This window comes from Macaca thibetana, chromosome 2 (genome assembly GCF_024542745.1).
Source record: "Macaca thibetana thibetana isolate TM-01 chromosome 2, ASM2454274v1, whole genome shotgun sequence".
In the NCBI taxonomy this organism is placed as follows: Eukaryota; Metazoa; Chordata; class Mammalia; order Primates; family Cercopithecidae; genus Macaca; species Macaca thibetana.
The window spans coordinates 154,413,099-154,438,440 of NC_065579.1; the positions used below are offsets into that span (position 1 = coordinate 154,413,099).

Consider the following 25,342-nt stretch of genomic DNA (forward strand, 5'->3'; position numbering starts at 1 on the left):
CATTCACATTTGGAGGCTGTCATTGATTTCTCTCTTTAGAAGGGACTAGTGCTAGCCCAATAAATACCCAGCAGCATCTCTGTATGCATTTGTGTTCAATTGGATTAGTGGTTTGATGTGTTCTCTCTTAACCTTCCTGTTTTGACATTACCAACCTGCCACCGTATAATTTATATTTAATCAAAAGGTAACATGGAAGTATTAATAGGTCCAGGTTTTGATTGAGATTTGTTTTGTCATAGTGCCAAATAGTAAGTTAAATGTTGTCACTGGCTCATTACATTTAAGTTCAATTTTGGAGTACTGTTGCACTCCTGTTAAATGTTCTGGGGGGTTCCTTAAAAAGGACGATTTAAAATACTCTTGCGTTAGTTTCCATCACATTTAGATAACTGTGGATTTAGTTAGAAGAATGTGGATTTAGTCCTTTCCATTTTGGCTTTTGCAGATGGCTGTGGTCCTGGAAATAATAGGGATATTTGGACTGTGTTCAGGGTTGTGGATAGACTACTCTTGTCCTGGGTTTGTGCTGAGAAGTATGCTTTTGAAGTGTTTAGTATATACTAAGTATCTAATGTTCCAGTGTATCTCTATTTATGGAGAAGTTCATGTGGTGTTTAATGACAGCTTGTTTAAACATGCTTTCAGAATTTAACAAAAATATCTATGTTGTTTCCTTATTGTGGGAAAGAGGGTCATCATGAGGGCAAAGAAATTACTGTGTTGCCTAGAAGAACGGAGAGAACTAAAGAACTGAGATTTTAAGAACTGACACACACAAAAAACATGTATGTTATGTGAAATTGATTATATTCTTAGGCAACATAAAATGATCACTTTTAGTTGAACTCAAGATTTCAGTTCGTGTTGGCTTTGGGAACTAGCCTGAAACAGGGTAGTCTAGGTAATAGCTGAATGGGAGATTATTTTTCAAAGTTAATTTTTTTTTTTTTTCCCGGTGGTTTGCAAGTAGAGAATGCCGGGGTAGGAAAAGAGGACAGCTGATTATGCATCTTTCAGGGAAGGGTCGTGCTTTCTAAGCGCTTCATGGAGTCATTTGAAAAATATTTTAAAATTCCGGGGTAATTTTCAGCTATGATGATACAAATCTTATAATAACTACTTAAGAGCCTCTTGGGGTACTGGAGTGTTTGTATGTTTTACATCTTGGTAATATAGTTTGAAAACCAGTCAATCAATTTCAGCTAATTGATTTATTAGCTTTATTTCAGAGATCTATAATGCTAGATTATAATGCTACATTTTGGGACTTTTCATTTTCTTTCCAGGATTTTCTTTGAAATGACTTTTGAATTCTTGGTAATGCAGATACTAAGGATGGAGTAACTCTTGTAAAATATATAGATGAAAATGTTTATTTTCGGATTACTGTATAGGTCAATTTAGAATTTAAAAAGTTGGAGTTTAGTGTTAATTATGTGTTTTTGACAGCTTTGACTTTAAAAACATTTAAAAGAAAGGAGAGTCTTTAAGCATTTGTTAGGATGCTAGCATTCTAAGGAACCCCTGTTGAAAACAGAAACATAAGAAATTGTAGTCCTTGCTCTCAAAAGCTTATTTGGTTGTAGAGGGAGGCTATGGGAAAAAAATTAAAACAATAGCATGATGACTGCTAGATTGTAAAATACAAATTGAATCATTTGTTCAGAGGGGCAAAGAGTAAAAGGGTGAAACTGATGGGTGGGAGAGGAAAGACTTCCTGCGGACAAGGTGTATTAAGACTGATACTAAAGGGGGTGGTAACTTGAACTGGTAGAAAAGTATGAAAGGTCTAGGTGGAAGGAGTGTACCAAGGCACAAAGATAATGAGTTTTGCATGAGAGGCAATAATCAAGTTGGCAAATCTGAGTTAAAGGGGCCTATGTAAGAACATAAGAACAAATGGAATTTGAGAAATAAAAGAAAGTTAGCTGATGGAGGGCAGAGGGATTCTGTAAAAGTTTGAGATTCAAAAGAGATCTGGATTTACTGTTGGCTGCTGAACAAGATGTAAGATGATTTTTGCAGTTGAATTAATGAATTATAGTAGAGAGATGCTAGAGCCTTTTTAGGGAGCTAGTAGGGTATGTTGTGAATCATGAGGGACTAAAGTAAAATGTGAAAATGGGGTGAAAGGAACAGGTTTGAGAGACAGTGTGAATGAAGAACTGGCAGAACTTCATACTGGACTGAAGTGGAATATTTGTGAAGGAGTCAAGAGTTAAAAATAAATTCTGATGTTACTGGCCTGGAAGACTTCACTGCTGAGTTATATTGTTAATTGTAATGGGAAAATTGAGAAAGTGCTGAGGTGAGAGGGTAGGTGAGTTCACTTTCTTAAACTTTAATATACAATAAGTTCCCTTGAAATTCAGACAGCAGTTAGTTACTGGCAATGGTATTTGACTTCCTAGTCTATTAATTGCACAGTTTCTTATTTTTCTACACCTAAAAATGTTGGATTTATATTTGGGAGCAGTAAACTAAGGGCTTTTATTTAAATGCTTTTCATCAAATTGCATTTTTTTTTGTTTTTTTTAAATACAGCTTCAAAAGCCTCACACTTGAAACCTAGTTATAATAGTTTGATGATAGTTTATTTCAAAACAATGAAAACACTTTTTGGACTAAACTGTGACAGAAACATTTTAGATATTTTCTGTAGCCATTAATCTTTGATATATGCTTAAAACTTGTTTTTTATAAATAATGATTATTATTTTACATGCAAGATTTATTTAGGAATAAAGTATTGAGATCCTTCACTTTGTGAAGACTCCAGAATAAATTAAAAGTTGATTTTATAACAAGTAGTTTTTGCCCTTTTTGTTGAGTTTAGGCATTAACCCCAAATTTAAATCAGTATATTTGAGATACTACTTTTTACTTGCTATAGCGAAACCAATGTTTCATTTTTGTTCACTTCCAAGTTTACGTGTAATTAAATAAATGTTTATAAAAGTTTTTCTTTAGAATCGCATGATATTTTACTCAATAGGGAAAGTAAGGGACTGTGGCACTTTTGGCTAAAATATTAGTAATAACTCCTTTTGGTATACAGTTGGAGAAAATTTAACTAGTTGTTTAGGTTTAATGCTTAAATATAAGATTTAGAAAGATGAAAATAAGTCTGTATCACTTAAGTTGTTTCTTCATATAAAACTTTTTTAGATCAAAATTTCTATTAGCAAAGAGAGAATAATAGTAGCTGCATATTATTCTGCAGTATTAGGTCATATGGTGATTAAAGCCAAAGAATAGGTAGCAACTTAGAGTTTCCGTATTCCCCTGGGAAGTTTAATCTCTTTACGACATCTAAAAGTTAGGTGGTTAGAGTTTAGCCCATTTCCTGATAATCTTGTGTTAATGTGGAAAAGAGTTCATGTGTGAGACTGAAAACCAGAACCCTATTTTCAGTCATTTCCCAACCCAACTTCCCCAGAGTTGTTAAAACATTTAAGATATTTAAGAATTGTATGCTTTCTTGTTGCATGCACCTGTAGAATGCTAATTGTGAAGTGACAATAAGTCACAGGCAAAAGGAAAAACTTCAAGGGATCCCAGAGATTCACAAATCACCTTATGGCTGATCAGGAACTACATTTAGAAAATGAGGTGACATCTTCTCATTTCACTGGCAAAGTTCAGCTGAAAATCAGTACTTGCACCCTTTACTGTCTATCCCTTGTATTAGAATTGAGTTGCAGGTGTGAGATAATACTTTGGAGAAACAGCAAGGCTGGGAAAGTCAGAGATTTTGTTCCAGCAGCAGAGTCTAAAGAGTGGGAGAGCCCTATTTGTGTGTGCACTTTATGCATAGAGAACGCTGTGAAACGTGCATATGTTGACCCTATTGTCACAGTTCTGTACTTTTAAATAAGACCCATGAGGTTGAGACAGGGATGGAGAGGACAGGATGTGAGATTGTGGTGCCTCTTGTGTTGCTCCACCCTATAATGGAGAATGGAGGGGCAGAATGCTTGCGTGGGTGAGACAAGAGTGTGTGTTGGTACTAACAGGACCAACCGGCTTCCCCAGATATTGTTCTACTAAGAACATAATCACCATGATAAGTAAATTAATTTGTTGGAATGTTTATCATTTTCTAGCTGATTTTTTTTGGGGGGGGTGGTGGTGGAAGGGGAGTTTTGCCCAGTTTCAAGAATAAAAGCATTTTCATTGTTCAGAGGAAGAGCATTTTCATTAAAGCGGAGGTTGCACTCTTGGCTTTTTATCTTAAGTTATACAAATCATCCTTGGTTATACAAATCAAATTGCTTTTGAAATTTGTTGAGTGTAATGTATAAATGTATATTTATATAAAAACCTGTGTGAATAGAACAGCAAGGAAAAACTGAGGGTAGAGTTAAATAACAGTTTGTTTTCCCTGAAGTTTTCTACCTTTAAATTTATATAAAAAAGAAATATTTATTCCATTTTGCATTATTGAGTTTTCTGGTTTTTTTAATGAGCTAATACTCAGTACATAATGGACATTTTTAGTAAATTATTCTAATATACTTGTGACTGTAATGCATTTGATGTGGTATAAGATTTAGAAACACAATTTAGTTTGGCTGGGCATGGTGGCTCACGCCTGTCATCCCAGCACTTTGGGAGGCTGAGGCGGGTGGATCACGAGGTCAGGAGATCGAGACCATCCTGGCCAACATGGTGAAACCCTATCTCTACTACAAATACAAAAATTAGGTGGGGGGGCGTGGTGACTTGCGCCTATAGTCCTAGCTACTCAGGAGGCTGAGGCAGGAGAATCGCTTGAACCCATGAGGTGGAGGTTGCAGTGAGCCGAGATCGTGCCACTGCACTCCAGCCTGAGTGACAGAGCGAGACTCCGTCTCAAAAAAATACAAAAAAACACAATTTAGTCGATTTGGGTTCTTAGTTTATAATTCCCCTTCCCATTTTTGCTTATATTTTGGGAAGACAGGTTGACTTCCAAACAATGTGCAGGTTCCAATTTTGTACGTGATTAAATCTTACATTTTTTGTATTGAATAGTTTTCCTAGCATTTTTGGTTTGATCACTTGAAGTAATGATGTGTTTGTCTTGAAACTAGTTTTGTCAAACCAACTTTTTATTTTCAGAGTACCATGGTTAGTTAACAACAGCACAAAGCCAAGTCCTTAACGTGTTCCCTTAATAACGTGATCTGAGGTTAATTTCTTGATTCTTATTTCAAATCAATTTAGTAATAAAAAGTTCACATTTCTTGTTTTTTCTTTTGTTTTTTTTTTGAGATGGAGTCTCACACTGTTGCCCGGGCTGGAGTGCCATGGTGCCATCTGGGCTCACTGCAACCTCTGCCTCCCAGGTTCAAGCAGTTTTCCTGCCTCAGCCTCCTAAGTAGTTGGGATTACAGGTGCCTGCCACCACACCTGTCTAATTTTTTGTATTTTTAGTAGAGACGGGTTTCACTATGTTGGTCAGGCTGGTCTCAAACTCCTGACCTTGTGATCTTCCCACCTTGGCCTCCCAAAGTAGTGGGATTACAGGCGTGAGCCACCACACGTGGCCGAACTAAATTGTGTTTCTAATTTAGTTTCCCCAAAGAGTAACAGCTATACATCAATGTGGAATTGGGTTATTTGGAATCTCACGTTACTGGAATTGGCTGGTAGTTGACAGTAAACCAGAAGCTCTCCTGAGCAGCTAATATCTGCAGGCAAATGGAGTATAAACTTTGCTCATAGGTTAGTCTTCAGGCTTTTATTAATGGTTCTTTGTTATTATTTAACACATAGTTGTAATTCATTGAGTCGTCTGGTTTTTTTGAAATCACAAATCAGAGGGAAATGGATAGATATTGATTAAGCATTATGCTACTGAAAGGAATGGATGATTTGGGGAAACAAGCATATTGGGATTACTTACTGTATGTAGTGTATGTAAGTTCATACAGATCCAGGGTAAATCACTCTGATAATTGTTCAAAACGTTCACCCAGAGAAATTTTTTTTTTTTTTTTTTGGAGACAGGGTCTCGCTGTGTTGCCTATGCCTAGCCTGGAGTGCAGTGGTGCAGTCTTGGCTCACTGCAGCCTCTGCCTCCTGGGCTTGGTGATCTTTTAACCTCAATCTCTGGAGTAGCTGGGACCATAGGCACGCGCCAACATGCCTGGCTAATTTTTGTAGTTTTTGTAGACAGGGGGTTTTGCCATCTTGCCCAGGCTGGTCTTGAACTCCTGGAATCAAGCAGTTCTGCCTCAGCCTCCCAAAGTGCTGGGATTACAGTCATGAGCCACTGCACCCATCTGAGAATATTAATTCTGTTTTAAAGAGGCAGGAGGTAGAAAAATCTCTTCTGGAGGCCTGGGCTTCTGCATAAGCTACATAAAACATCTGTAATTTGTTGATCACTGAAGTGATGAAGAGAACTGGGTCATCTCTGTCTGATTCACCATCTTCTAGCTGAATTTCAGCAATATGGATAAAGGTACTAAAGTCTTCAGTGTGCTAGCCCAAGGTATTGTTTCCAACTCTTTCTTCCATTGTCCATCTACATTTATTAACTCAGCAGCAGAGTTTTATCTGATTTAAGATTTGTTGTCTTACTGTTTCTGTTTTTTTTTTCCCCCTTCCTTGGTATATATGGAATTGCTGCTTGGATTTTGGCTGGCTTGTACCTTTTGTTTGTGGACTGCTTAGAAGGCACTGCATGGAGTCATTTAAGCTTTCTTATGAATTATAAATAGCTATTTAGAGAGGAACTTTACTAGATACATTTATGGCCTATGAGAATTGAAAAGCTGGCCATCTTAATTGTTGGGCTGAAGAAGAAGGGTGATAGTGGCAAAGTAGTTTTTCTTTTGGAGGTCTGAGAAATTCTTAGGGGCTTAATTGGCTAATATAACTAGAAAGGTTGGGTGTTTTAGATTTTTTTCGAAGGATAGGTATCGTCTTTAAATGCAACGCTGTCTACTTCCTGTTACTTTATAAAATTAACTAATTTTACTTTTTTTTTTTAACTTTATTTTATTTTATTTTATTTTTTGAGACGGAATATCACTCTGTTGCCCAGGCTGGAGTGCAGTGGCACAATCTTGGCTCACTGCAACCTCTACCTCCCTGGTTCAAGCAATTCCCCTGCCTCAGCCTCCCGATTAACTGGGATTACAGGCATATGCCACCATGCCCCGCTAATTGTTTTAATATTTGTAGTAGAGACGGGGTTTCACCATGTTGGCCAGACTAGTCCCAAACTCCTGACCTCAGGCAGTCTGCCGACCTCGGCCTCGACAAAGTGCAGCAAAATCAGTTAATACTTTTTAATTGATTAACACTTTCTTCATGACTTGTGTTGAAGTTGTTGAGTTGAGTCAAGTAAATTTCTGATGCTAGATTTTGAGTATGTGGTGTGAGCACCTGAAGAGTTACAGGTACTGGTATTATGTCTGACATCAGACTGATAGTATTTGCAGGGACATTTGCCCTAGTGGAATTGCAGGGTTTTCACATTCTACACATTACTTAAATTATGAAAGAAAGGGGGAAACTTTGAGTTGGTGGAGTTTTAATAATAAGATATAATTACATGTGTATGGAAGAGCAATGTACTGTATATCATATTTGCATAATATATGGCAATAATGGCAGTAATTATTGAGTGCAGTGTGCCGGATAATTGCATGTTTTATTTACCTATTTTGCTTTAAATTTTAAAAAATGTGATTTACTCACATGGTTCAACATTTTAAAGATATTCAGTGAAGTGTTTCTTCTCTCTTGCTCTGCAGCAACCGGTTCTCTTTCCTGGAGACCACTGGCATTACAATTTCTTATGTGTCCTTTCATAGAATACGTATTCTGAATCTTTACAGATTACTGATTTCTATAGTAGACTTCCATTTTGTGTATACATACATAAATTAACAATAGCTTTAGCAGAAGTGTTAGAATTAAAACAAATTTAAATCACTAACTCTAGAAAATTGCTATTTTTCAACCTATTAAGTTAGTAAATATTTATGTCTCTGAATGTAAGTTAGTTGGAGAATAAGTGCAACAATGACAGAGCTCCTCTCGTGGCAATTAGAGGTAAAATGTTAATAGTCCTAACCAATGAACAATTAATAGCACATTTAAAATAGGCGTTTATTTCATGGTAAAGAAAAAGACAAAGAATAATTTTTTAACTTTCTATTTTTCTAACATCTCAGATGAGAAAACCTGTTCTCTTGAGAGATCAGAGGCGCAGAGTGCGTCAATGTCAATGAAGCCTGTGCCTTTTACCTCTTTAAGAGCGTATGGTTTCATTCTGCTCCTAAATCAAGCACCCCTTAGTTGTTGAATAAAAATTACTTTTATAAAGGAATATATTTATATGATTTAAAGAAATCAAATAGTGCAGAAGGGCTTATGATGGAAAGTAATCTTCTGTCTTCCAGTCCTACTTCTTAGAAGCAACATTGACTATGACAGCTGTTTCCTCTAGTAGTTTTTATCATATTTTTAATTATATACTTTTTATCTGTTTCTTAAAATTAATTTTATATTTTTTTGTCTTATAGTGGTAGACATCATTTATTATCATACCCATCTCCCTTTTGCTTTCATACTGATATAATTATACCACTATTTAAAAACTGTTATTTATTTAAATTATTATGCAAATTCTCAGTATGTAGACATGGAACAGTATTCTATGTAGAAACAAGTAGTATACAGTGATCATGTTTCCTTATGAGAATAGTTTTATTGAGATATAATTCACATACCGTAACATTCATTTTTTCAGTTCACAGGTGTTCACAGACTTGTGTAACCATCCCAACCATCTAATTTTAGAGCACTTTTATCATTTCAGAAATAAAGCTTATACCCATTAGCAGTCATTCCCTGTGTTCCCCTTCCCCACAGCTCTAGGCAACCACTGGTCTACTCTCTGTCTTTATAGATTTGCCTGTTCTGGACATTTCATATAAATGGATTTATGTAATACGTGGCCATTTATGACTGTTTTGCTTAGCATAATGTCTTCAAAGTTCTCCCATGTTATAGCATGTATTAGTACTTCATTCCTTTTTATTGCTGAATAACATTTCATTGTATGGAAATCCCACAATTTGTTTATTAGTTGATGGACATTTGGGTTGTTTCTGCTTTTTGACTAGTATGAATATGCTGCTGTGAACATTTGTGTGCAAGTTTTTGTGTGGACATATGTATGTACCTAAGTAGTGGAATGGCTGGGTGATAATGGTAACTCTCTGTTTAACGTGTTAAGGAGCTATTAAGCTGTTTCAAAGTGGCAGTCACATTTTTTCCTTTGCTTTTAATCTTTTTAGACTTCATTGTTGCCATTTTCTTTCTTTCTTTTTTTTTTTTTTGTACTGATGGTAATAATTATAATCTCAATTCTTCCCCCCAAATGTACCCATTTATCAGACATTCTCTGAATTTCTACCTGCCTCTTGCTCCCTTTCTTTTCCTGGAGCCCTCGTCGAACTGCTGGGATCTGACCTGGTTGTTCTCCAGGCCCCGTTGTACAGCTGTCATCCTCTGACTTCTTTCATTGCTCTTCAGGGTTGGCTCTCCAGTTTCCTGGGTCCCATGTCTTTGTATCATTGAATAGTTCTCATCTGATAACTGTTTGATAAATATACCTGGAAAAGTTGTTCATTGTTTTTTTCCATATTTGTTCCAAAAGGTCAGTTAAGAAGCTATACACCTTTTGGGCAGATATCCTCACCCTTGCAGTATCTAGATACTGAGAAATAGATGCTCGAAGTTTACTTTGTATCATTTTATCAAGTGATTACCATGCCAATATGAGGCAAGTACAAAAATCTGAAAAATATTAATATTAAGTAATTGTTTAGACTAGAGCTTTTCAGAAGAAATATTATATAAGCCAAAAATGTGAATTATATATGTAATTTTAAATTTTCTGTGAACCACTTTGAAAAATAGACACAAGTGAAATTAATTTTAGTAATACATTTTATTTAACCTAGTGTATCCAAACTAATAATATATCAAGATGTAATCAATATAAAAATTATTGAGATATTTTACATTCTTTTTTTGGGTAGTAAATCTTTATAACCTAGTGAGTGTTTTACACTTAAAGAAAATACTAATTTGGGGTTCGGGCGCGGTGGCTCATGCCTGTAATCCCAGCACTTTGGGAGGCTGAGGCGGGTGGATAATGAGGTCAGGAGTTCAAGACCAGCCTGGCCAAGATGGTGAAACCCCATCTCTACTAAAAATACGAAAATTAGCTGGGCATGGTGGCGGACACCTGTAATCCCAGCTACTCGGGAGACTGAGGCAGAGAATTGCTTGAACCTGGGAGGCAGAGGTTGCAGTGAGCTGAGATTGTGCCACTGCACTCCAGCCTGGGTGACACAGCGAGACTTTTTCTCAACAACAACAAAAAAGAACATACTAATTTGGGCTAGCCACATTTCAAGTGTTCATTAGCCGCATGTCGCTAGTAGTTACTATATTGGACAGTGCAGGCTTAGAATTTTGTCCAGGAATTATATTATTTTTGTTATTCTTAAGTAATGGAAAAGATGTGTGTGGTTTAAAAACATTTCATTGATTTGTGCCTTTGTTGTTAATCATGTTCTCAGCTTATTTTTAAATTTTATATCACATTAAAAGAGGTTGAAGATTGTTATGTTTTTCAGAAAGGGGCTTGCTGTAGGGTGGGTAGTGATTCTTTCCACTCTTATTTAGTAAAACTGTTAAAATAGCTATTGAAACTTTTGCTGTTAAGATAATTAGATGTCGGCCCCAGTGGAATTTTATCCATGCAAATATACTTTGTCGTATGTTATTTCCCTTTGCTGTTTCAATGACCTGGCTGGCTTTCAGTCTCAAATACCACCTCAACTCCTATTCATGCTTACCACAAGGCATGAAATTCACTTGCGTATGACTCCTTCGGCACTCTCTTTGGCCCTTCTAATGTTCTTCCTTGTATTCTCGTTAACGTGTCTTGTTTCTCCGTAGGGGATCATAAGTTCCAACATGACATAAAAATGTTTTATGCATCTTTGTATTTCCTGCAGTGTGGAGCACAGTCCTTTTTGTATTGGGACACTTAGTATATATTCTAGTTGAAGGCAGTTTGTCATGTGATATGGTGTCTAGTGGTATGCTAGTTTCCAGGTCACCAACCAATTGCTGATGTTTCTAGAACATTTAAGTTTTGATATAAGACATTAAGTTAAATTTGTTTTTTGTTTGTTTGTTTTTTTGAGATGGAGTCTTGCTCTTGCCAGGCTGGTGTGCAGTGGCGTGATCTTGGCTCACTGCACCCTCCGCCTCCTGGATTCAAGCAATTCTCCTGCCTCAGCCTCCCCAGTAGCTGGGACTACAGGCATGCACCACCACGCCCAGCTAGTTTTTGTATTTTTAGTAGAGACAGGGTTTCACCGTGTTGGCCAGGATGGTGTCCATCTCCTGACCTCGTGATCTGCCCGCCTCCCAAAGTGTTGGGATTACAGGTATGAGCCACTGTGCCCGGCCCTGTTTTTTTTTTTTTTAATTTTTTTAATGTGAAGGAATGATAGTAGGAAAGAGACGTAGAGACATAGAAATACAGACATTTCTGTTGCGCTATGTGCTTAGCGCTGAGTAGCTCTGAAATCTTTGGATGGATGACTGAATGAAAACAAGGACTTGGGTGCTAGGTTGCACTGGTTGGTAAGCACGGTACCTTTGAAACATTGAGCCTGTGAAGCTACTATGGTATCCCCTTCCATTATTTTATTTGGAGTGGGTAAGGACTGAAGAGAGATTTGTAGCAGTGAAACCTGACAATTCAGTTTCTTTCCTTACACCAAGTAGCTTACTCTGCAAAAGAATAAAGTAAACAGACAATATTTAAATATGAAAAGTCCTTTCATCATGGATGTACTTAGGTGTGTAATTGTGTTGTGGGGGAGGTGTGAAACTAATTTTTTTTTTTTTTTTTTTTTGAGACTAAGTCTCGCTGTGTTGCCCAGGCTGGAGAGCAGTGGCGCGATTTGGCTCACTGCAATCTCTGCCTCCTGCGTTCAAGCGATTCTCATGCTTCAGCCTCCCGAGTAGCTGGGATTATAGGTGTCCACCACCATGCCTGGCTAATTTTTGTGTTTTTAGTAGAGGCAGGGTTTCACAGTGCTGGCCAGGCTGGTCTCAAACTCCTGTCCTCAAATGATCCTGGCCTCCCAAGGTGCTGGGATTATAGGCATGAGCCACTGTGCCTGGCCGAAACTAATTTTTACAAGACCTCTTTTTGGGTCTTTAAGATGATGTTCGTTTGTTTGATATATTACTATGTCAATTCTAGAGCTTTCCCAGAGAGGGTGAGAAATATTAATAAACAATAGGAATTCTATTGCTAAATAATGCAACTTTTTTTTTTTTTTTTTTTTTTAGAGGAAGGAATGTGGTCGTCTTCTTCCTTCTTCTTCCCTCCCCCTCCTCCCAACTTTTTTTGGAGACAGAATCTTGCTCTGTTGATCGGGTTGGAGTGCAGTGATGTGATCTTGGTTCACTGCAGCCTCAACCTCATGGGCTCAAGCAATCCTCCCACCTCAGCCTCCACATTAGCTGGGTCCACAGGAGTGCGCCACCATGCCTGGCTCATTTTTTTATTTTTTGTAGAGACGAAATTTTGGTATATTGCCCAGGCTGGTCTTGAATTCCTGAGCTCAAACAATCCATCCATGTTGGTCTCCCACAGTGCTGGGATTACAGGTGTGCGTCACCTCACCTGGCCATAATACAAATTCTTAAATAGTGGTAGAATATGACTTTCTGTATTTGGTTTTGAAAAATAAATTGCTTTCCACATATCAGCATGGTATTTCCTTCTGTGATTAAATGTGTGCATTGTGAGATGTTTGGCTGGTCTAGGGTACAAGTCTTAGACATAGAAGAAATTTCTCTGTAAGTAGCAAATACTTGTTATGCCCTTCTTGAACCAAGAGGATTTACTAAAGAACAAGGTATAATTCTATTTAAATTCAGTTGAACATCAGGAATAACTTTTACTGAGAGACTTTGAGGCTGTTAAAAAATATGTTTATATAGGCTGGGTGCGCTGGCTCACTCCTGTAATCCCAGCACTTTGGAAGGCTGAGACGGGTGGATCACTTGAGATCAGGAGTTCGAGACTAGCCTGACCAACATGGTGAAATCCCATATTTACTAAAATTACAAAAATTAGCCAGGCATGGTGGCAGGCACCTATAATTCCAGCTACTAGGGAGGCTGAGGCAGGAGAATCGTTTGAACCCGGGAAGTGGAGGTTGCAGTGAGCCGATATCACACCACTGCACTCCAGCCTGGGCAAGAGAGTGAGACTGTCTTAAAAAGAAAAAAAGTGTGCGTGTGTGCATGTATGTGTAATTTCCTGTCAGATTGTAGATTAAAGAAGAGCTGTGCTTTTTGAAAGGATAGAGGAGACGGGCCAGGTGCAGTGGCTCATGTCTGTAATCTCTCCGAGAGGGAGGCTGAGGCTGGCGGATCCCTGAGGTCAGGAGTTCGAGACCACCCTGGCCAACATGGTGAAACCCTGTCTCTACTAAAAATACAAAAATTAGCTGGGCATGGTGGTGCATGCGTGTAATCCCAGCTACACGGGAGGCTGAGTCAGGAGAATCGCTTGAACCTGGGAGGCGGAGGTTGCAGTGAGCCGAGATCGTGCCACTTGCACTCCAGCCTGGGCAACAGAGCAAGACTCCATCTCAGAAAAAAAATATATATATATAGAGGAGAAGTTCTAGTATGATATTTCTGCTCTACATTGGAGAAGGAGAACTTAGTTAGAAACAAAAGGTGTGTTTGTTGTATTTGTCATGACTTCCAAAATGGGAGCAGGTGGGCCAATTCCTGGGTCCTTAGAAAAGAAGACCCAGAGACAGGAGATTGTCTGCCTGCACTGTATGGGTTATGGTATCAATATAAGTTGTATAGCTTGTTGGCTTTCAGTATTAGGAGTAGGAAATTGTTTTAAAATGCATTTCACATTATATCTAATTAAAAACACATCTTTTTTTTGTTGTTAATTTCTTACATATAGCTGAGAAAGCCTGTGTACTTTCTGAAGTCTGGGAAAGAGGTAAGAAATGCTGCTGTGGACCATAGGAGTTGGGGTGGGGGAAGAAGCTAATTAGAAAAAAGTTTGTGGTCATGATAGATTTTGAGTTTCTCTGGATGCTGTTGATGATGGCCTGAGTTTTAGAATTCAGATTCAACTACCCTTTGAATGTGTATTGTGTGCCAAGCACTCTCATTCCATTTAACTTTCACAATGTTCTGTGACAATATTTGCTCCATTTAATGAGTGAAGCATCTGAGGTTAAGATATGTATATTTTTAATTGATTTATTCCGGGGCCTTACAGTTTGTAGGGAATAGGTTCCGGATGCTGATCCCAGGCCCTCCAGACTTGAAGTAAAGGAAGAAAATTTTTGAGTACTTACTATGTCATTGTACAATAGTAAGCAATTAATTTAAAATAAGTGTTACTATATATATTTAAGATATACAACATGATTATAATATGATACATATTATAATAAAATGGTTACTATAGTAAAACAAATTAACATCTCCATCTCACATAGTTACTGGTCCCCCACCCCAACCAAGAGCAACTGTAATCTATTTAACATTCAACAAAAGCCTGGGTACAATACACTATTATTAACTATAGTCTTCATGTTGCACGTTAGATCTTTTGACATGTTTATCCCAGGTATTTGCTGCTTCCTATGCTTTGACCTACATCTCCCCATTTCCTCCCCTGCTTAGACTCTGCTAAGCAGTTTATTCTCTATCTCTGTATATTTGACCTTTTTTTGAAAAAAGATTTCACATATAATTGAGATCGTGAAATATTTTTCTTTCTGTGTATAGCTTATTTCAGTTAATGTCCTTCAGCTCCATACGTATGTGTATACACACACACACACACACACACACACACACACACACACACAGAAGTTTAACCATTTGTCCACTGATGGACACCTAGGTTGTTTCCATATGTTGGCTGTTGTGAATAATGCTGTAGTGAACATGGGAATGCAGGTATCTTTACAAAGTGATGATTTCATAACGTTTTGTGTATACCCAGAAGAGTAATTACTGGGTCATACGATAGTTCTATTTTTAGTTTCTTTAGAAACCTCCATACTGTTTCCATAGTGGCTGCACTAATCTCCATTCTCACCAATAGTGTACAGGGGTTCTCTTTTCTCTACACGTTTGCCAACACTTAATCTCTTATTTTTTTATTTTTACTTTTTTGATAATAGCTATCCTAACAGGGGTGAGGTGGTATCTCATCGTGGTTTTGATTTACATTTCTCTGATGATAAGTGATGAGCACCTTTTCATATACCTGTTGGCCATTTTTTATGTCACCTTTGGGGAGATGTCTGTTCACCTCCTTTGCCCATTTTTAAATCATATGTTTTCTTACTGTTGAGTTGTATGATTTCTTTATAAATCTTGAATATTAACCCCTTATCAGATATATGGTTTGCCAATAATCTTTTCCCAATCTGTAGGTTGTCTTTTTATTTTGTTGTTTCCTTTGCTGTGCAGAAACTTTTTAGTTTGATGTAGTCTCATCTATTTTTACGTTTGTTTCCTGTGTTTTGGTGTCATGTAAGAAGTCATTGCCAAGGCCAACTTCAAGGAGATTTCTCCTTATGTTTTCTTCTAGGAATTGTATGCCTTCAAGTCTTATGTTTAGGTTTTTATCCATTTTGAGTTGGTTTTTGTGTCTGGTATAAGATGAGAATTCAGTTTCATTATTTTGCATGTGGAAATCCATTTTTCCCAGCACCATTTATTCAAGAATTGTGTTGTCTTGGTGCCTTTGTTGAAAATTAGTTGACTGTCTGTATTTGGATTTGTTGCTGGGCTCTCTGTTCTGTTGCACTGGTCTGTGTGTCTGTTTTTATGGCAGTACTAAACTATTTTGATTATGGTTGCTTTGTAACTTAACTCAGAAAGCATGAAGCCTCCAACTTTTTTTTTTCCCTCAGAATTGCCTTGGCTGTTCAGAGTCTGGTGCTTCCATGTGAATTTTAGGATTGCTTTTTCTACTCTTGTGAAGAATGCCATTGGGATTTTGATAGGAATTGCGTTGAATCTATATGTTGCTTTGGGTAGTATGGTAATTTTAACAATATTCTTTTGATCCATGAGCTTGGAATTCTTTCCATTTATTTGTGTCCTCTTCATTTTCTTTCATCAGTAGTTTTCGTTTTCAGTGTACAGGTCTTTCAACTTTTTGGTTAAATTTATTCCTAAGTATTTTGTTTCTTGATAATAACACAAATGGAGCTGTTTTCTTAATTTCTTTTTCAGCTTGGTCATTATTTGTGTATGGAAATGCCGTGAATTTTTTATGTTGATTTTATATCCTACAACTTTACAAAATTAATTTATTAGATCTAACAGTTTTTCGTGTGGTCTTTGGAGTTTTCTATATACGGGATCATGCCATCTGCAAATAGAGGTAATTTTCTGATTTGGTTAACTTTACTTTTTTTTTTTCCTTTTTCTTGTCTAAATGATCTTGATTTAGACAAGCTCTTCCAGCACTTCTAGTACTCTGTTGAATGGAAGTGGTCATAGTGGGCATCTTTGCCTTGTATCAGGTCTTAGAGGAAAAGTTCTCCGTTTCTCCCTGTTGATTATGTTGTTAGCTGTGGGTTTTTCATAGATGGCCTTATTATGTTGAGGAACTTGCCTTCTATTTTTAAACTGTTAAAGAGTTTTTATCAAGAAAGTTTAACTTTGTTGAATGCTTTTTCTGTCAGTTGATATGATTGTGTCATTTTTCTTTCAGTCTCTTAATATATCACATTGATTCATTTGTGTATGTTAAACCAGCTTTGGATGCCCATATAAATCCCACTTGATCATGATGTGTAATTTTTTGATATGTTGTTGAATTTGACTTGCTAATATTTTATTGAGGAGTTTTGTATCATCAGTGTTCATCAGAAATATTGGCCTGTAGTTTTCTTTTCTTTTTTTTTTTTGAGACGGAGTCTCGCTCTGTCACCCAGGCTGGAGTGCAGTGGCGCGGTCTCGGCTCACTGCAATTTCCACCTCCCGGGTTCACGCCATTCTCCTGCCTCAGCCTCCCGAGTAGCTGGGACTACAGGTGCCTGCCATCATGCCCAGCTAATTTTTTGTATTTTTAGTAGAGATGGAGTTTCACCGTGTTAGCCAGGATGGTCTCGATCTCCTGACCTCATGATCCACCCACCTTGGCCTCCCAAAGTGCTGGGATGACAGGCGTGAGCCACCGTGCCTGGCGTTATTTTCTTGTAATGTTTTTGTCTAGCTTAGGTATCAAGGTGATGCTGGCCTTATCAAATGTGTTACACATCTCTTATTTGGAAGAGTTTAAGTAGTATTGGTATTCTTGAAAAGTTTGGTAGAATTAAGCTGTGAAGCTATCTGGTCCTGACCTTTTCTTTGTTGGGAGGTTTTTAATTACCACTGGTTCAATCTTTTTGTTTGTTACGGGTCTATTTAGGTTTTCTATTTTTTCCTGATTCAACCTTGGCAGGTTGTACTTTTCTAGGTATTCCTTTCCTCTGAGTTATCAAATTTGTTGGCATGTAATTGTTCATAATGGTTTCTCAGGGCTGGGCGCGGTGGCTCATACCTGTAATCCCAGCACTTTGGGAGGCCGAGGCGGGTGGATCATGAGGTCAGGAGTTCGAGACCAGCCTGACCGACATGGTGAAACCCCATCTCTACCAAAAATACAAAAATTAGCCAGACATGGTGGTGTGCATCTGTAATCCCAGCTACTCAGGAGGCTGAGGCAGGAGAATTGCTTGAACCTGGGAGGCGGAAGTTGCAGTGAGCCAAGGTCGTGCCACTGCTCTCCAGCCTGGGTGACAGAGTGGAACTCTGTCCAAAAAAAAAAAAAGTTTCTCATGACCCTTCTTATTTCTTTCCTTTCTTTCTTTTTTTTTGAGACAGGTCCTCACCCCGTTACCCAAGCTACACTGTAGTGGTGCGATGTATGCTCACTGCAGTCTCAATTCCTGGGCGCAAGTGATGCTCCTGCTTCAGCCTCCTGAGTGGTACTACAGATATGTGCTACAATGCCCAGCTAATTTTTGTATTTTTTGTAGAGACAGCGTTTCACCATGTTGCCCAAGCTGGTCTTGAACTCCTGGGCTCAAGTGATCTATCCACCTTGGCCTCCCGTAGTGCTGGGATTACAGTCGTGAGCTACTGCACCTGGCCAACTCTTTTTATTTCTGAGGCATCTGTTGTAATGTCTCCACTTTCATTTCTCATTTTGTATATTTGAGACCCCTCTCTTTTTTTCTGTAGTCTAAGGGTTTGTTGATTTCATGCTTTCAAAAAACCAACTCTTTGTTTTACGGTTTTTCTCCATGGTTTTTCTATTCTCTATTTTAAGCAACTTGTTTGTATCTTATTTAATCTTCATCACAGTCTTGTAAGGCAAATTGAATTTTTAAATGAGGAAACTGAGGCTTTCAGAGCTTTACACAGCCAGCAAGATGCATAGCCATACTTTGAACCTGTTCTTAATTGCTCCACTGTATGGCCTTTATAATTTGGAAAGATATAATTGGAAAGAATAAGATAATTGCCTGAAATTGGAAGACTTAAGGTTCCTTAGGGTAAGGCTTAGGAACTTTTACTTTTTGTAGTGTTACTTATGGAGGAGAAAGTAATTGTCAGTCATATATAAGTAAAGTTTATTTTATTTTAAAATAAAAATTTTAAGAGCAAATACCTTGCTTTTAAAACTGATCTGGCTAGCTATAAAACAGTGGCTGTAAGAGATGGGTAAAAAGTGTGGTTGAAATCCGTATTGCAAAATCAGTTTTGAGCCCGAGCTCCTATCCTTTTCTTTTTTTCTTTGAGATGAGGTCTTGCTCTCTTGCCCAGGCCGAAGTGCTGTGGTGTGGTTGTGGCTCACTGCAGCCTACCTTCTGGGCTCAAGTGATACTCTTGCCTCAGCCTTTCAATTAGCTAGGACTACAGGCCCGCACCACTATGCCAGGCTAATTAAAAAAAAATTTTTTTTTGTAGAGGTGGGGTCTCCCTATGTTGTCCAGGCTGGGCTCAAGCAATTCTTCTGCCCTGTCCTCTCAGAGTACAGGGATTGTAGATGTGAGCCACAGAGCCCAGCCAGGAGCACCTTATCTTTAACAGATGAAACTGAATGTTAGAGAAGTTAAGTAACTCTAGCCAAGGTTTCATAACCAACAGGTGGTGGAGCCTGGATTCCAACCCAGGTAATTTAGTCTAGAGCTCTTATTCTTAACTACTTTACTGTCCTAAGAGTATGGGAATGTACAGAAATGGAGCCTTGCTACTTCTGGTAACTTGAAGGCACAAATTTTGAGCTCAGTTAACATATCATAGTTTGATTCAAGGCAGAACAGAAGTGTTACACTTTGTCTGCCTCTGTCCTTATTATTTCCCATGGTTATTGGTCTCAATAATTTTTGTTGTTGTTTTATATTATTCTTGCGCTGGAAAATCCTTTGTACTTAGTTACCATTTAATAAATGATGAATGTTGAAAAAGAAGCCAGAAATGGAAAACTTTGAACCTTAAATATAGAAACCAAATTGTAATACATAGTTGATAGTCATGTTTTTCTTTTTAAGAAGTATTTTTATAGTGTTTGAAGATAGTTAATTATTATTATTTTTTTGAGACTGAGTCTTGCTCAGGCTGAAGTGCGGTGGCACGATCTCAGCTCATGGCAACCTCTGCCTTTTGGGTTCAAGCAATTCTTCTGCCTCAGCCTCTCGAGTAGTTGGGATTACAGGCACGTACCACCATGCCCGGCCAATTTTTGTGTTTTTGGTAGAGACAGTGTTCTCTACCATGGTGAACCACCTGTTCGCCATGTTGGCCAGAGTGGCCTTGAACTCCTGACCTCACGTGATCCTCCTGCCTCAGCCTCCCAAAGTGCTGGGATTACAGGCGTAAACTACCGCGTCCGGCCGAACATAGTTTAAATATTAATAGAAAAGGTTGATTTATCGTTTTCATGAGTTGGAGAAAATTTTCTGTGCCTCTGAATTGAACTTTTCTTAGTTGATGAGTGTTTTAAGTGTCAGATTACAGTGAAATTTTGTGATGATACAAAAATTCAGACATAGTGTAATTGACTCTCATCCTCTGCCATGCCTATTGCCTGCAGGTCGGGGCCAGGCTGACATTTCATTTTTAATCATTGACTTAATATTCAGTAAGTAAAACTGATACGTGAACTTTTCCCTCCCTTTCCCTTCTATTCTGTAGCTGGAAGACTAATGGAAAAACACAGTTTTCTGTTAACTTTGCAATAAGCCCTGTGTTTCATGTACTAATAGTTGGATTTTTTTAGACACCACTTAAAAGAGTATATCTGGGTTCTTAATGTAATGGCAGTGGTCCCAAACCTTTTTGCCACCAGGACTGCTTTTGTGGAAGACAATTTTTCCATGGACCAGGGTGGATGGTTTTGGGATGATTCAAGTGCATTTCATTTATTGTGCACTTTATTATTATTACATTGTAATATATAATGAAATAATTATACAACTCACCATAGTGTAGAATCAGTAGGAGCCCTGAGCTTCTTTTCCTGTGACTAGACAGTCCTATCTGGGGGTGCTGGGGAGACAGTGATAGATTGTCAGGCACTAGATTCTCATAAGGAATGCGCACCTAGATCCCTCGCATGTGCAGTTTACAATAGAGTTCACGCTTCTATGAGAATCTGATGCTGCTGCTGATCTGACAGGTGGCGGAGCTCAGGTGGTAATGTGAGCAGTGAGGAGCCGCTGTAAATACGGATGAAGCCTTGCTGGCTTGCCTGCTGCTCACCTCCTGCTGTGCAGTCTGGTTCCTAATAGGCCACAGAAACCCCTGATGTATAGCATTTAATATATAGAATACTCATATAACCAGAGGTACTTAATTGTCAGCTCAACTATATGGAATTAAGATGGGAACTAGATAGTAGATAAAAATGTGCACTAAGGAACTAAAAGAGTGATCACAGAATCTGAAGTAAAGTTGTTGTTGTTTTATTTAATCTATGTGAAAATTCTTTGGCCAGTGTCTCCCATGGTAGTTACTCTAAATGATGTTGTGCTGTAATAAGTAGTCTGTGGCCAAAGTTTGGGAAATGCTGCTTATAGCATCCCTCAAAGAACTGATATTCTTTGGATCAGACTTTGGAAGCTCTGGCTTAGGTATATTTGGACCTTGCTTTTATTTGAGAAGGGGAGGAAGCAAACATTTAATGAGGATTTGCTCCACTGGGTCTAAGTGGTATCTCCATTTCGCAGACAAGGAGTCTGAGTCCCTGCTGGTGGGTAAAGGACACAAAATTAATAATGAGGCAGAACTCGGAATGGATCCTTAATTTTGCCGATTCCTAAGTTTTTGCCCGTTTGAACTACGTTGACACTGTGTGATTATAATGAACTGCTGTCTGTTAGATTTTACTCCTTAGGAACAGCAATTTGGCAATATATACAAGGAAAAGACTAAGCTGCCCTACTTAGGGAAGAAGAAAAGGATAATAAATTGACTATTCGACACAGGTTCCACGTCATTGCTTTGTATATTAATAGATGAACTCTGCGTGTTTCTATAGTGAAATATTTCAGACACCACTGTAAAGTAAAGTGCTTTTTGAGTGAGATTTGATACCATCTTTAGATATTCCATACATTTTTTTTTTCTGACATTGTAGGACCATTCTAGTCTCATCTGTGATCAAGTATAGTAGAGCTTAGGTAAGATGCTAACTTTTTATAGCTTCATTTTCCTTATCTAGAAGTGGTGATGGTAACTGCCTTTCTGAGTGATTGTGAAGCAGGTAATTATGCTTGTAATATGCTTAGCACAGGGTCTGGCACATAGTAATCTTAACTGCTATTATTATTAGCAGTAATAACAATACTAAGGCTTAGGTTGGGTTGTTACCTTTCTATATCCTCTTGTATTTTTTTTAAAACTGTTTTATATATAGGATGGTTATAAGGAAAGTCTCAATGTTTTTTCCTTTTTTTTTTTTTCTTTTTTTAGATGAAGTCTTGCTCTGTCCCTGGGCTGGAGTGCAGTGGTGCAATCTTGGCTCACTGCAACCTCCACCTCCTGGGTTCAAGTGATTCTTCTGCCTCAGCCTCCCCAGTAGCTGGGACTACAGGCACACTCTACCACAACCAGCTAATTTTTGTATTTTTAGTATAGACAGGGTTTCACCATGTTGGCAGGATGATCTTGATCTCTTGACCTCGTGATTCACCCACCTCAGCCTCCCAAAGTACTGGGATTACAGGCGTGAGCCACTGCTCCTGGCCTTCCCCCTGTATTTATTTAAGGAAAAATCATCACCAGATGCATTTTTAAAGTAATAGAAATTCCATCTTAAGTATATTTTATAGGGTGTTAAGAAAGTTGGAGTCGTCACTAGGGATCTGGCAGTTTTTAAGTGAGTATTCGTAATCAGCAAGTGTTGACCTAGCAGGTGCCTTTAAAGTTTTGTTTGTGTTTAATGTGAAATGTGTATTTTCAATAGATGTGATGTTTGTATAATTAATGTTTTTAGACTGCATTTTTTTTTTTTCAAAAACTGTTTTCAGGCTAGTCTGTATGCAGTGGCAGTCTGGTTTGTATTGACCATTATGTATTGAGTATTTAATAAAATGTTCAAATATGAGGGACATACCATATTATGGTGAATGTGAAGATTGTCCCCCATGCCCCCAACTGGGTTGTCCACAGCTGTATTTAGTAGAGTTAACTTAAATGGTCTGAGATACTCTTCAAACATTTGAATAGCTATTTGGGACCATTCAGTACCATTAAGGCTATTAACTGTAAATTGAGTTAAGCAGAATACTGTATGTTTTAGTTTTTTTCTTCAGTTTTTATTCTTCTCAATTTTGAGGAAGTTGGGGAGAGAAACTTTTCCCCAACTCTGAAAAATTTTCTCTTCCTTCCTTGTTATTTCCTGCTTTGAAATAGCCCAGGTCATTGGGACCTCTGAGAACATCAGATAATATTTACAGCTTGAGGTAGAGTGATTTTCATGGGAAACTTTTTCTCATAAAGTAAAATATTCTTTGTCCCTGCCAGGACATTTTTAGAGGAACAACAGGCAGCCCCTCACTACTTTGTCATTAACCAGAGTAAGGGAAGGGAAGAATGAGTGACAGCTTTCTTCTTTTTCCTTTTCTGCCTCTTGGCTCCCTTTCCCTTTCCTTCCTTTCCTGTTACCCTTACATCTCTGTGGGTTCTGAATTTGGATTTCAGTAGAATGGCGTAATTTTTATTATACTTTTTAGGGAAACTTGTGCTCCCAGAGGGTGAATACTTTTTTCCATTTTGGGGTTTTAATTTTTACATCAATTTTAAATTATTAAGAAGTTTTCAATTATATAAAACTAGATAGACTAGTTTAATAAACCACTGTATCTCCATCACCTATTTCTATAATTACATGGTCAATCATATTTTATCTATACCCTTACTACTAACCCCAATTTATTATTGTTATTATTTATTTTTTGAGACAAGGTCTCGCTCTGTCACCCAGGCTGGAGTGCACTGGCATGATCTCGGCTCACTGCAACCCCCACCTCCCGGATTCAAGCGATTCTCCTGCCTCAGCCTCCCTAGTAGCTGGGATTACAAGTGTGCGCTAACATGCTGGCTAATTTTTGGATTTTTAGTAGGGATGGGGTTTCACCATGTTGGCCAGGCGGGTCTTGAACTCCTGACCTCAAGTGATCTGCCCTCCTTGGCCTCCCAGAGTGCTGGGAATACAGGCACGAGCTACCTACCGCTCCTGGCCTCCCAATTTTTTTTTTTTCCCTGAGACGGAGTCTCACTCTGTCGCCCAGGCTGGAGCGCAGTGGTGTGATCTCGGCTTACTGCAACCTCCGCCTCCCCGGGTTCAAGGTATTCTCCTGCCTCAACCTCTGAGTAGCTGGGATTACAGGCGCATGCTACTACACCTGGCTAATTTTTGTTTTTTTGTTTTTTGTTTTTGTATTTTTGTATTTTGTATTTTTCGTAGAGACGAAGTTTCACCATGTTGGTCAGGCTGGCCTCGAACACCTGACCTCGAGATCCACCTGCCTCGGCCTCCCAAAGTGCTGAGATTGCAGGCTTGAGCCACCGTGCCTGGTCCCAAATATTTTAAAAGCAAATTTCAGACATCATATGATGTTTTTGGAAAGTACTATTTGTTTCTAAAACATGAGGATGCATAAGACAAAGAAATAGAAGTACAGCACCATGATTTCACCTTTTAAAAATTAAAGAATTCTGTAACATCAGATCCAGTCAGTGTTCACATTTGTGTGATTGTATCTTTTTTTCCCTTAAAAATATGGTTTGTTTTTTACTTGGGATTCAAAACGAGGTCCGTAGCATTTGGTTGCTATTTTTAACTTTCCTTTCAATTGGTAATATTTTTTCTTTAACTCTTTTCCTTGCCATTTATTTATTGAGGAAATCAGATCATTTTTTTTTGGAATTTCCCACATTCAGGGTTTTGCTGATTGCATCTCTGTGGTTATATAACAAGCTCCTTTATTTCTTATATTTTCTGCAAATGGTTGGTTAGACTTTTTAGTCATACTGCTTTATTGCATGGTACTGAATACAGGTGATCCGCAATTCATGATGGTTCAACTTATGATTTTTTGACTTTATGATACTGCAAAAGTGATATGCATTCAGTAGAAGCTGTACTTTGAAATTTGATGCAAAATTCTTTATGATAACTTCGTTACAGAATTTTATGTTAGGTCTTTGTGTTAGGTGATTTTGCCCAACTATAGGCTAAATTAAGTGTTGGATCATGTTTAAGGTAGGCTAGGCTAAACTATGATGTTTGGTATTTTAGGTGTATTAGGTACATTTTCAACTTACAGTATTTCCAGTTTACAATGGATTTACTGGATGTACTCCATTGTATGTCAAGGAGCATCTGTATTTCCTATTGCATAACATCAGGTGTCATGTGATGTCTAGTTCCCTCTCTTTTTTTTGTGATGTTACAGTTGATTACTGCATCTGTTCTTTTGAAGTGATCCTTTATGTGTTACAAAGTTCCCCATCAGTCTTTCACCTATTCTCTGTAACAGTCATTTATGATCATTGTCTAGAAAAGCTTGTCCAATTCCCAGGCCACATGTGGCCCAGGACAGCTTTGAATGTGGCCCAACACAAATTTGTAAACTTTCTTAAAACATGAGATTTTTTACAATTTTTTTTTCATATCAACTATCATTAGTATTTATGTATTTGTGTGGCCCAAGACTATACTTCTTCCAGTGTC

At 38.0% G+C, this 25,342-nt stretch overlaps 3 protein-coding genes across 10 annotated transcripts in view; 2 read left to right on the forward strand and 1 right to left on the reverse strand.

Moving 5' to 3' along the window:
* NDUFB4 (NADH:ubiquinone oxidoreductase subunit B4) overlaps positions 1-25,342 on the reverse strand; it is an 812,324-nt gene that overhangs the window by 505,568 nt on the left and 281,414 nt on the right. The gene's annotated exons all lie outside the window — the stretch shown is intronic.
* LOC126949250 (cytochrome c oxidase copper chaperone) overlaps positions 1-25,342 on the forward strand; it is an 846,236-nt gene that overhangs the window by 429,140 nt on the left and 391,754 nt on the right. The window lies entirely within an intron of this gene.
* GSK3B (glycogen synthase kinase 3 beta) overlaps positions 1-25,342 on the forward strand; it is a 270,425-nt gene that overhangs the window by 979 nt on the left and 244,104 nt on the right. The window lies entirely within an intron of this gene.